General features: G+C 48.8%; 1 pseudogene; it reads left to right on the top strand.

The window, feature by feature from the left end:
- The first annotated feature begins 1,027 nt into the window (after window positions 1-1,027).
- On the top strand, window positions 1,028-1,963 carry LOC129046917 (olfactory receptor 14J1-like; annotated as a pseudogene).
- The last annotated feature ends 8,142 nt before the right edge of the window (window positions 1,964-10,105 follow it).

The following is a 10,105-nucleotide window of genomic DNA, read 5'->3' as shown; positions in this document are numbered from 1 at the left end:
GCAGATCCTGCAGCCCTGAGGGCTCTTTGCCAGGCCACGGGATCTGCTACCTACCAGGGAGGCTCTCAGGTAGGGATCTGCTACCTACCAGGCAGGCTCTCAGCCTGCCTGGGAGCTCCCAATGGACTGTGGGGAGAAGTTGGAGGTGGAAGGAGTGAGCCCCATCAGGGCAGATTCCTCCTGCTGTGGAGATGGTGCTGCATGGCCAGGGCTGCTCTCAGGTTTCTCCTAAAGGGAAGGGAAAGGGGCTGTCAGATATGTCTGTGTCACTGAGACTCCTGTACTGTCACCCTGGGGATCAGCAGATCTGCCTCAGATCTCCCTCAGAAAGTGCCTCCTCACACTCCTCTACCTACAGACAGCACCAGCAGCACCTTGGCTTGTAGCATCTCTGTTGGTCTGATCTACCCTTAAGTCCCTGCTGCCAGGGAGATGGCCCTGGGCAGTGCCCTGTGCTGGGAGGGGTCTGCAGGGCAGAGCCAAGCTGCCAGGGCTGGGCTCTGGGAGCACTGGCAGAGAAAAGCCATAGATACAGAGGAACAGCTCCCAGTAGGAAGACCTCCAGGCAGCAGAGAGCCAGACCAGTCCTTGGTAACCCTCCCTATTCAGCTGCATAGCAAAAGAGAGAAGGGTTTGGAGAAAATTATTTTTAAACTGGAGTCTTCAAAAGGTCCACTTTATTTTCAAGCACATTTTAAGTGTGATCACTCTGAAACAGAGGGAGGTGTAATGAACAAAGGGCACCTGTGTGGGACCAGCAGGCCTGGCTGCACTGGGTCACAGGGAGCACTGTTTTTCCCTCTTGGCTCCCCAGTGTCTAGGCTGAGAGCAATGCTGAAGATGTGGCAGTAACTCAGCAGCACAAACCAAACTTAAAAATAAAAGAAAAGGGAAGTGAAATTGCCCCAAAGAAAGAGAAGTAATTTTCAGTGAATGTGTAAGAAAATAGCATCGTATTGATTCAAGGAAATCTGTCCCTGCTTGTCAATGTCTTCTTTCAACAGTCAACGACATCCACAGAGAAGAAATGTCCAGACACAGCAATTCCATGACCCAGTTCCTCCTCCTGGCACTGGCAGACACTCAGCAGCTGCAGCTCCTGCACTTTTGCCTTTTCCTGAGCATCTCCCTGGCTGCCTTCCTGGGCAACGGCCTCATCATCTGCGCCGTTGCCTGTGGCCACCACCTGCACACGCCCATGTTCTTCTTCCTGCTCAACCTGGCCCTCAGCAACCTGGGCTCTATCTGCACCACTGTCCCCAAAGCCATGCACAACTCCCTCTGGGACACCAGGCACATCTCCTACACAAGTATTTCTGTTTGTATTTTTCATTTCAGCAGAGTATTACCTCCTCGCTGTCATGTGCTACGACTGGTACGTGTCCATCTTCAAACCTCTGCACTACAGAACCTTCCTGGGCAGCAGAGCTTGTGCCCACGTGGCAGCAGCTGGTGGGCCAGTGGCTTCCTTGCTGCTTTGCTGCACACAGCCAATACATTTTCTCTGCCCCTGTGCCAAGGCAATGTCCTGGGCCAGTTCTTCTGTGAAATCCCACAGATCTTCAAGTTCTCCTGCTCACACTCCTACCACAGAAAAAACAGAATTTCTGTGGTTGGTGTCTGTTTATCTTTTGGGTGTTTTGTTTTCATTGTTTTCTCCTATGTGCCGATCTTCAGGGCAGTGCTGAGGATCCCTGCTGAGCAGGGACAGCAAAAAGCCTTTTTCACGTGCCTCCCTCCCCTGGCCATTGTTTCCCTGTTCCTCAGCACTGCAGCATTTGCCTACCTGAAACCCCAGTCCAACTCCTTCCCATCCCTGGATCTGGTGGTGTCAATTCTGTGCTCAGCAGTGCCTCCAGCACTGAAGCCCCTCATTTACAGCCTGAGGAACCAGGAGCTCAAGGATGCCCTGGAAAAACTGATGAATGTATCTTCAGAAGCAATAAACTCTCTTTTCTACTAGAAAGCCTTCAGAATGTAACTCTTTACAACCTCAGCCTTTCCCCCGCTATTTGTCCATTTTTTTCTATTGTAACTTTTTCTACTTTTTTAATGTTTCTTACAAAATACTGTAGTATTACTCTTTGCATTTCTACATGGATATCTACCTTTCTTTTGAAATACAAAGACTTTTAGGAGGCTTGTTCCCTGAGCATTTAAATTAAAAAGTGCCTGCCCTAACCTGTGTGTCCAGGATTCTTCTTCAGCCCTTCTCTGTTTTTGCAGGGGCAGCAACTGTGTGGAGAGGTGAAGGGAAGAGATTCCCAGCACAGCAGCACAGCCAGGGACAATGACCCTGGTTTTTACCACAGCTGCTCTTCCCAACTCCACTCTCTCCTTCTCAGCCCTTCTGTGGGTTTAAGGCCAGAGTGCTCTGGCAGCTTGGTCACTGTCCTATGCATGACCATGCTGTGACTACAGGCAGAGACAGGCCATAGGCACTGCTGGGACACTGCTGGGCTCCACCCCAGCAGTTCCATCAGCAAAGGGCATCTCCTGAGCACAGGGCAGGAAGGCTTTGCTCTCCCTCCAGAGCGGCTGGCAGGAATGTGCTTCAGGAATGCCCTGGCAAAGCAAAGCCCAGTGCCTGGGGCAGGGGGGGAGTGTGCAGAGGGGGCTCACAGCAGTGTCCTGGCACAGCCAGAGCTCCTGGGACGGACCTGAGGGAGCAGCAGAGCAGGGTCTGGGCTGTGTCCTTGTTCCAGGGACAGCCTGGGAAGGTGCCCCAGGGTAATTGTCCCATACCAGTCCCTGCAAACACCATTCCCAGCACTGGCATCTCCCCCCACCTGCAGGAGGTTGTTTGTCCCTGCATGGAGGGACACCAAGTGACCAGGCCAGTGGGCCATGTTTGCTTTGTACTGAGGAGGTTTCAGCATTGCACTGGGGGGTGTGTGTGTGTGGGGAGATGAACCTGAGTGAGCACAAACACCATCATCAGCACTAGGGGGTGGCACAGTTCTAGTGGCACAAACTGTCTTGAGGCCGCTTCACTCTGAGAGTAATGTCCTCTGGGAAACCACCTTCATTCTTTGCTGGGCTGTGCTAAGGACTGCATGAAGAGAAGCATTCAGGGAAGGGTGGCTCCAGAGAAAGTGCTCAGGTTTCCTGGGGTGCCTTTATAATGCTGAATTGTATCCCCATGGATCTGTTTAGCCCAGAAATAAGTTCTGCACCTTTAAGACTGGTTCTGAGAGTGAAGCATAGGAAGGCACAGCATGCAGTTTGTGCGTGCAGAAGCTTCATTTTCACTCCCCCAGTATTCTTTCACTCTCTTGGTGCATGTTGTTCTGCATCACAGACAGCGATCGGGAGAGCTCTCCTTTGCTTTCAGTTGTGGTTTTTTTTAGCTAGCTGAGGCAGAGAAATTCCCTGGACTGTGGCTTTTCCTTTCCTTGGAACTGTTCAGCCCTTCTCTGGACCAGAAACCCAGAAGAACACCGAGAGCTCGCACCTGTGGCCCGCTGGGGTCCAAGATGTGGCATTCCAGTGCCAGAAGAACTGATAGAGATTGACTGACCCAAGCCACACCCCACAAAAGGACTGTCTGCGAACCACAGAAGGACTTTCGGAATTTGACCTCTTTTCAGAGCAGAGGTTTCATTGTTTAATATTACTAATTTTCTCATGTTTGTGAATACTTTGCTTGTTAAATAAACAGGTTTTTCCACTTTTCTCAAAGGAGATTTTTGTCTCCTGAACAGGTGGGGAGAGGGGCCACTTGAATTTTCTTTCTAGAGGGACCCCTTCAGAGATTTCCTTCATAAATTTGCCCTAAACCAGGACATCAAGGCAGCCAAGGACTGCACAGAGCACAGAGAGACCATTGGAGTGGGGGTCTGTGGGGAGAAATCAGAGCTGCCTCCCTTCTTAACCACCCCCAGGACCTGGACAGAGCTGTGTTGTGTTCTGGGCACTGACCTGGAACTGAGGGATGTGGAAAAGGCTTTTGGTGTCAGGGATGTTGAGAAGCCTGGGCAGTGTCAGTAATTTTGATACCTCTCTCAAACCCCTTGGAAAGGCCAGAGATATCCCAGAGGTCTGGGATACCTCCTGGGTGCATGGGAGGGGCAGACATGGAACCAGCCTGCAAACAGGGCAGGGAGGAAGACTGGAAGAACCACAGACTGGTCAGGTTCAGCAGAGAAGGGGATGTGGAAAATCCTCCTGCAGCCATTCCAGGCACTGGCAGGACAAGGCAGGGATTGCAGAACCCTTGTGGGAGGGACAAGAAGGGGATGTTTGTAAGTCCAGACTTTAGCCAGGCCTGTGACATTGTCTGCTGTGGTCTCCTCAGAGCCAGATTGGAAAGAGCTGGGCTGAAAAAGTGTAACATTGTGGTGGTAACAACTGGCCTGAAGGCCTCACAGTTATAAATAATCCTAAGTTTATTACTGAAATATAACTAATTATATTACTGCCTTAATTATATAATATAACTACCTTAATTACATAACCAGTCTGGACAGCTGGGGAGCAGTCTAGGCCGTTGGGGATGTGGGCAGCTATTGTCTGGATGGCCAGGTGGCAGCTGGTTCAGCCAATAAGCTGGACTAACCACGCAGACCTTCAAAATTATATAAGGAGAATAGCACTCAATAAAATTGGCTGTTGTTGCATGAACCTCAGTGTGTTCTGTCATGTGCCTGTCTCCAACATCAGTGACAAGCCAACATAATGAAACAAGCTGCCACAGGTATGGCAGGGTGACAGAGTGCAGCAGGGATTGCTTCCTGCAGCCTGTAGGGCTGTGGAGAGCAGTGGGGAAAGCTGTGGTAGTCCTGGCGGAGGAGCGGATATAACTGCAAGCAGCAGAGAGAGCTCCAGAAGGTGGCAGAGAGAGCCACATTGGTCTGGTCTTTTTGTGAATAGCAGACACTATTGGGAAATATGAGAGTGGGGGCTTCTGTGCAGGAAGACCCTGTTGTCAAGTTATGGACTCTTTTTTTAAAGAAATGGGGGATAAAATATGATGAGTGGGCTTTGCTAGCCTTGCTTATGTGGTTGGAGAACCACAGATTGGACGTGACTGAAGGAGATGCTCTTGACATAAGAACATGGAAGTGGCCTGGAAGATTTATAATTGAGGCAGCCTCCATAGGTGATGAGACTTCCACTAATGTAATGAAGCCCTGGAGACTTATTGTGGACTAATTAAGGCAATTAAAGACCGACTTTGATGTGAGGACGGTGGAGGGGATGCTGCAGGTGCCGCCCGCCAAGGCAAGCGGTGAAAACAGGACACAGGGGGTCATGGATCCTGCACCAGGCATGCAGGAGAGGAGGATGGGCAATACAGTTGCATCAAGCTGCAAAGCCGCACAGAGCCACACTGCTGGCCCATGCTGGGATGTCTCACCTAAGGAATGTCCTGCAGCTATGTGGAGCCATGCTGCTGGCCTGTGCTGGGATGTGTGGCCAGCAGAGCATGCTGATCGCACTGCAGCTGAGTCAATCTGCTGCCATGTCATGCCTCATTGCTGCAAAGCTGTGTCAAGCTGTGGAGCCACAGATGCTGCTGAGCCATGCTATGCTGCTGTGTCAGGTGAGCACTTTTGAAACATGGTAGATCATGCTAGCCCTGCAGCTGCACAGCAGCACATGGATCTTTTAGAAGTGGAGCACACTTTAGCTGCACTGAGTGTGCCTACATGGCCATTTGAACTGCATGCGCCAGAGCTGCACATGCCCCTTGTCTCCATGGATATGCTCAGACTGCCTCCTCCCAGAGCTGATTACATTGGCTCCAAGATGCGCCTACTACACAGATGCCGTTGGGCATGCCCACTCACTGCTGCAATTAGTGGGCAGACCCTGGAGACATGTGATCACAAATGCCTGGATGCCAAGCCAACATCATACCTGGAAGTAGTGGCAGGATGGAAGACCCCCAAGTTGCAGTGACACAAGCGTTGTCACCACCAGTACTGGAGTCAGAGCAGCCCCTGGGATATATACCAATTAGGGATTCGAAAGACACCCATGGAGAGAACCAGAACCATTGCCCTTCTGTGGAACCCCGAAAGAGCTCTGCTGTTGCTGTGCTGTCGATGGCTACACCCGACCCGACCAGCATCTGGCAACAGGTAAAGCAAGCCGCAGTCAGAAGTAGGGATTTCACAGGAACAGACAAAATTGACATGCCCCTATCGGGTGACTGAGAGCCTGGAGCCAAGACACTTGAAGTACACCCAGTACTAAGAGGCAGTGGACCTGTGCCTGATAAATATACACCAATCCAGTGGCCAGTTCTTTCCAAACTACAACAGCTTGTTGCCAAACATGGTCTGGGGTCTCCTGTCATTGCTAACGTGCTGCAATTTTTAACCACTGAGGAAGTAATACCTTTTGATATCAAGCAGCTGGCAAAATTGATCTATACCCCAGTTCAATATACATTTTTTGAATCAACATGGCAATGCAGTGCTGAACAGCAGGAGCTAAAAAACCTAAAGGTCTCACCACAAGACCCATTGTTGTATTGCACAAAATAGTTTATTTAGTTGTTGTTTTGCACTGGGTTTTGTATTTTGTACTGAGTAGTATGTTTGTATCCTCTCTTATCACATGGACTTCTCCCCCCCTGCCCTAAGCCCCAGTGGTAGTGGTTTGTCCCAGGTTTACTCCTCCCCTTGTCCCCCTCCTCACTTGTATCCCATTGGCTGTGGTTCTTTTCCTCCACCCCCATCCCCTGAGTTTAAAATCTCCCATTATCACACAGTCTATTTTTCCTCTGGTCCTCTTGGCCTCACTTGCACCCCCTGGTTTGACTTACTGATTCCACAATAAAGCTGTGGGATTTTTGGTCCCGAAGAGAAGAGCACCTCGAGTCTTTTACTTTTGTTCTTGTAAGGCTGTGAGGGGCCAAGAGTCCAAAGCTAGCCAGATCGGGCTTGAACAGCCTCAGAGATCAGCCTTTACAACCCATGCTTTGGGGTAGGGGCTCCTCAACTCCTAGGACTAAGACCATTGGGGGACCACAACTTCAAGCCTGGTTACACTCATTAGTGCCAGAACAGGTAAAAGATTTGGGGATGCAGACATTATTTAAGGCAGCAAACATGGCTAACCCAACCCAAAGATATTCAAAGATCAGACAGGGGTTTGAAGAACTATACCTGCAATTCATAGAGAGACTGCAGGATGCCAGGAAAAGGAAATTGTGAATATTGAGGCCAGAAACCAATTAATTTTACACTTGGCGAAGGACAATGCAAATGAAGATTGCAGGGAAATCATAGAACTGCTGCCAAATGAAAAGCTGATCATCATTAGACAAGATGACAAATGCCTGTGCCGAGGTTGGATCTGATTCCCACAACATGTCCTTATTAGCAGATTCCATTGCAGCTGCTGCAAAATTGATGTCCCAATGTTACAGATGTGGACAACAAGGCCACCTGAGAGTGAACTGTCCCCGCAAGCCTACTCTAATAGGGACATTTCAAGGACAGAGGAATGTAAACATTAACTGGTGTGGGAAACCCAGTCATAGAACCAGATAATGAAAATATGAAGTCTATACTAACAGACAATCTTTTAAGGACTAGGGAAACAGAAGACCAAGCACAAGGGGGAGATGCACAATGACACAATCATCTTCTCACCTTCCTGTGCAAGCCTATGTGACCAGTTCACAGAAGGACTGGAGGATCAGCTGGAATAGATGTTTCCACCTCCATCTCTATGGGGAAGCAACTGGGCAGTGGAGCAGAGAGTACTGGGGAGATGACAGGTGTGGACAGGTATGTTTCTGGTAGGTCAGAAACCATGGGAAATTCAAACAGAAATCTGAGGGAGGTAGGAAAAGCAATCTTGTGCTTTGTTTTAAGCTAGCCATGTAAGACTGTACCTGCCAGACAGTCATCAGCAAATATGGTCGAGAAAATGGATAATGTGGTTATTGCTTGGCAGTGGAAAATTCTATTTCAAAGCTGTAAGACTATATAAACTAAGCTCTGTAATCAAATCAAATTTGGCATCAGCATCCTCTGGAGCTCCATCTCTCAATTGCCAACAATTGGTGTCCTGTGTGAGGACAGAGGATCTGCCTAGCTGAGCAACTGTTGGTGAGTCCTGCAGAACCTGAAGCGCTGCTATGAGGCAGCAGGAAGCCGGCTGGCAACCATTCCCTCTGAGATAAAAGGAAGTGAGCTGCAGGGAACATGTGTCAGGGTATGTCTGGCCAGGAGAGAGACGTTTTTGAACTAATGACTAGCTGCCACAACAGCCTGGCACATCCTTGCCTTCACATGACTTCAAAATCATATTGAAATGGACAGCTGCCGGGAGTTACTGAGTCCACAATCTTTACGAAAGATTTGTGTGAAAATCTGAGAGTTAAACTGTGGCATTGTGTGATGAAGGGAGATAAAGTGGCTGCAGAAATGCTTCCCTCTTGGAGGGTGATTTTTGAGGCCCTAAAGGCCCAAGAAAAATCCCATGCTAAAGGGGATGCCTCTTGCCCTCCTCTGTGGCACAGCCTCAGTCTGAAGAGATTGTGTTCCCATTGTGTGGGAAGTGGATTTGTAGAGTTCTCAGGGTCTGACAGAAGGCCCACACAGTATGCATCCATATGCAAACTTTGAGACAAGAAATGCTGACTTAGAAATGCCATGGAATAGGACAGATATTATTGAGAGAGAAATGGATCTAGAAAAAAGTTTCAAAAGATGGCCCTGCAAATAAGACTAGATACTTTGGAGAAATCGAACTATGAAAGATGCATTGTATTGGGACCCACAAGGGGTGGTTTTAGATGATTGGCCTTAATGCGTTTACAGCATGGCATGGCAAAAAGCTGATAGGCCAAGAAACGCTTATTATTGTAATTAAGAAATAGTTGGCTTCTGATTGTGATGGTGTGAATTATAACATCTGTATTGTCTCACCCTTCTCGTGAGACTGAAAATGGAATAAAAGTTTTTAAAACGCCTCTCAGTTGCCCAATTTCTGGGTCAGGAAAAGGGGATTGTCCCACACTCTTGGAACGGCCCATGGCTTCCCCCCTCTTACGAGCAAGAGGGAGAAGGACCTCTTGCAATCCATAGGGAACATTTGCTGCTGGCTACTGCCTGGATGACAGCAAGGATGATAGAGGGGACCCCTTTGACCCTGGACCTGCCAACCCTGAAAAAGAACCACATCTTTACTCCCCTGACCCTAATGATAATTGGGTTTGCCTGAAACAGCAAGCATTAGGGGAAGGAGAATTGGACATTGCCAAAAGAATTGTGGCACCTGTAATTTACTCAGGTCAGCTAAAGTGAACTGCCCAATGGGAATCATTGCCCTTTCCAGTGATTAAAGAGCTCCGATGGACAGTGACAGAGCATGGTATAGGCTCCCCATGCTTTGCGACCTTGTTGTCTTCCATTTTTGCTGCTTACATTATGACACTGAATTATTTAAAATCGCTTGCCCAGTTGTTAACTCCCACTCAATACGCTCTATGGGAAGTCAAGTGGCGAAAAGGACTTCAAGCTATCTTGATTACTTATGTAGGTCATGCTAATCAGGTAGTGGTGACCCTGACAATCATCTCATGGGAACAGGGCCCCACATAGACCATGCTGCCTAAGTCCCAGACTGCCTGGGGGAAGCCCTTGATTCTGTCCATGAGGCAGCACAGCTAGCCTTTCTTAAGGTCCCCGATGCACAGGAGTCACAAAAGGCATTTATAACTATCGTGCAGCAGCCTCGAGAACCATACATGCATTTTATTGACCACCTTAAGCAAGCGCTAGAACCTCAAACTGATCATCCTCAGACTTACAAAATTTTGATTTTAAAACTTTGCCTAACCAGGACTCAAACTTAACTGAAATGATTGAAGTGTGCAACTGCATTGGCACAGTGGAGCATGAATATGAGGCTATAGCTGCAGATTTTGCAGCCCTTAGGGGCCCCTCTGGAACTTCAGGAGTTTGTTTTGGCTGTGGTAAACCTAGCCACCTTAGAAAAGACTGCTTTGCTCAGAAAGGAGCTAAGTCTAAAGCCCCTGATATATGCCCACAGTCCTGTAAAGGTCATCACTCTGCTAACCAGCATCACTCTAAGTATGATTCTGAAGGTTGCCTGATCCAGGGAAACTGGACTCAGGATG

Source organism: Molothrus ater, chromosome 22 (assembly GCF_012460135.2).
Source record: "Molothrus ater isolate BHLD 08-10-18 breed brown headed cowbird chromosome 22, BPBGC_Mater_1.1, whole genome shotgun sequence".
NCBI lineage: Eukaryota > Metazoa > Chordata > Aves > Passeriformes > Icteridae > Molothrus > Molothrus ater.
This window is presented reverse-complemented; position numbering and strand designations above follow the sequence as displayed.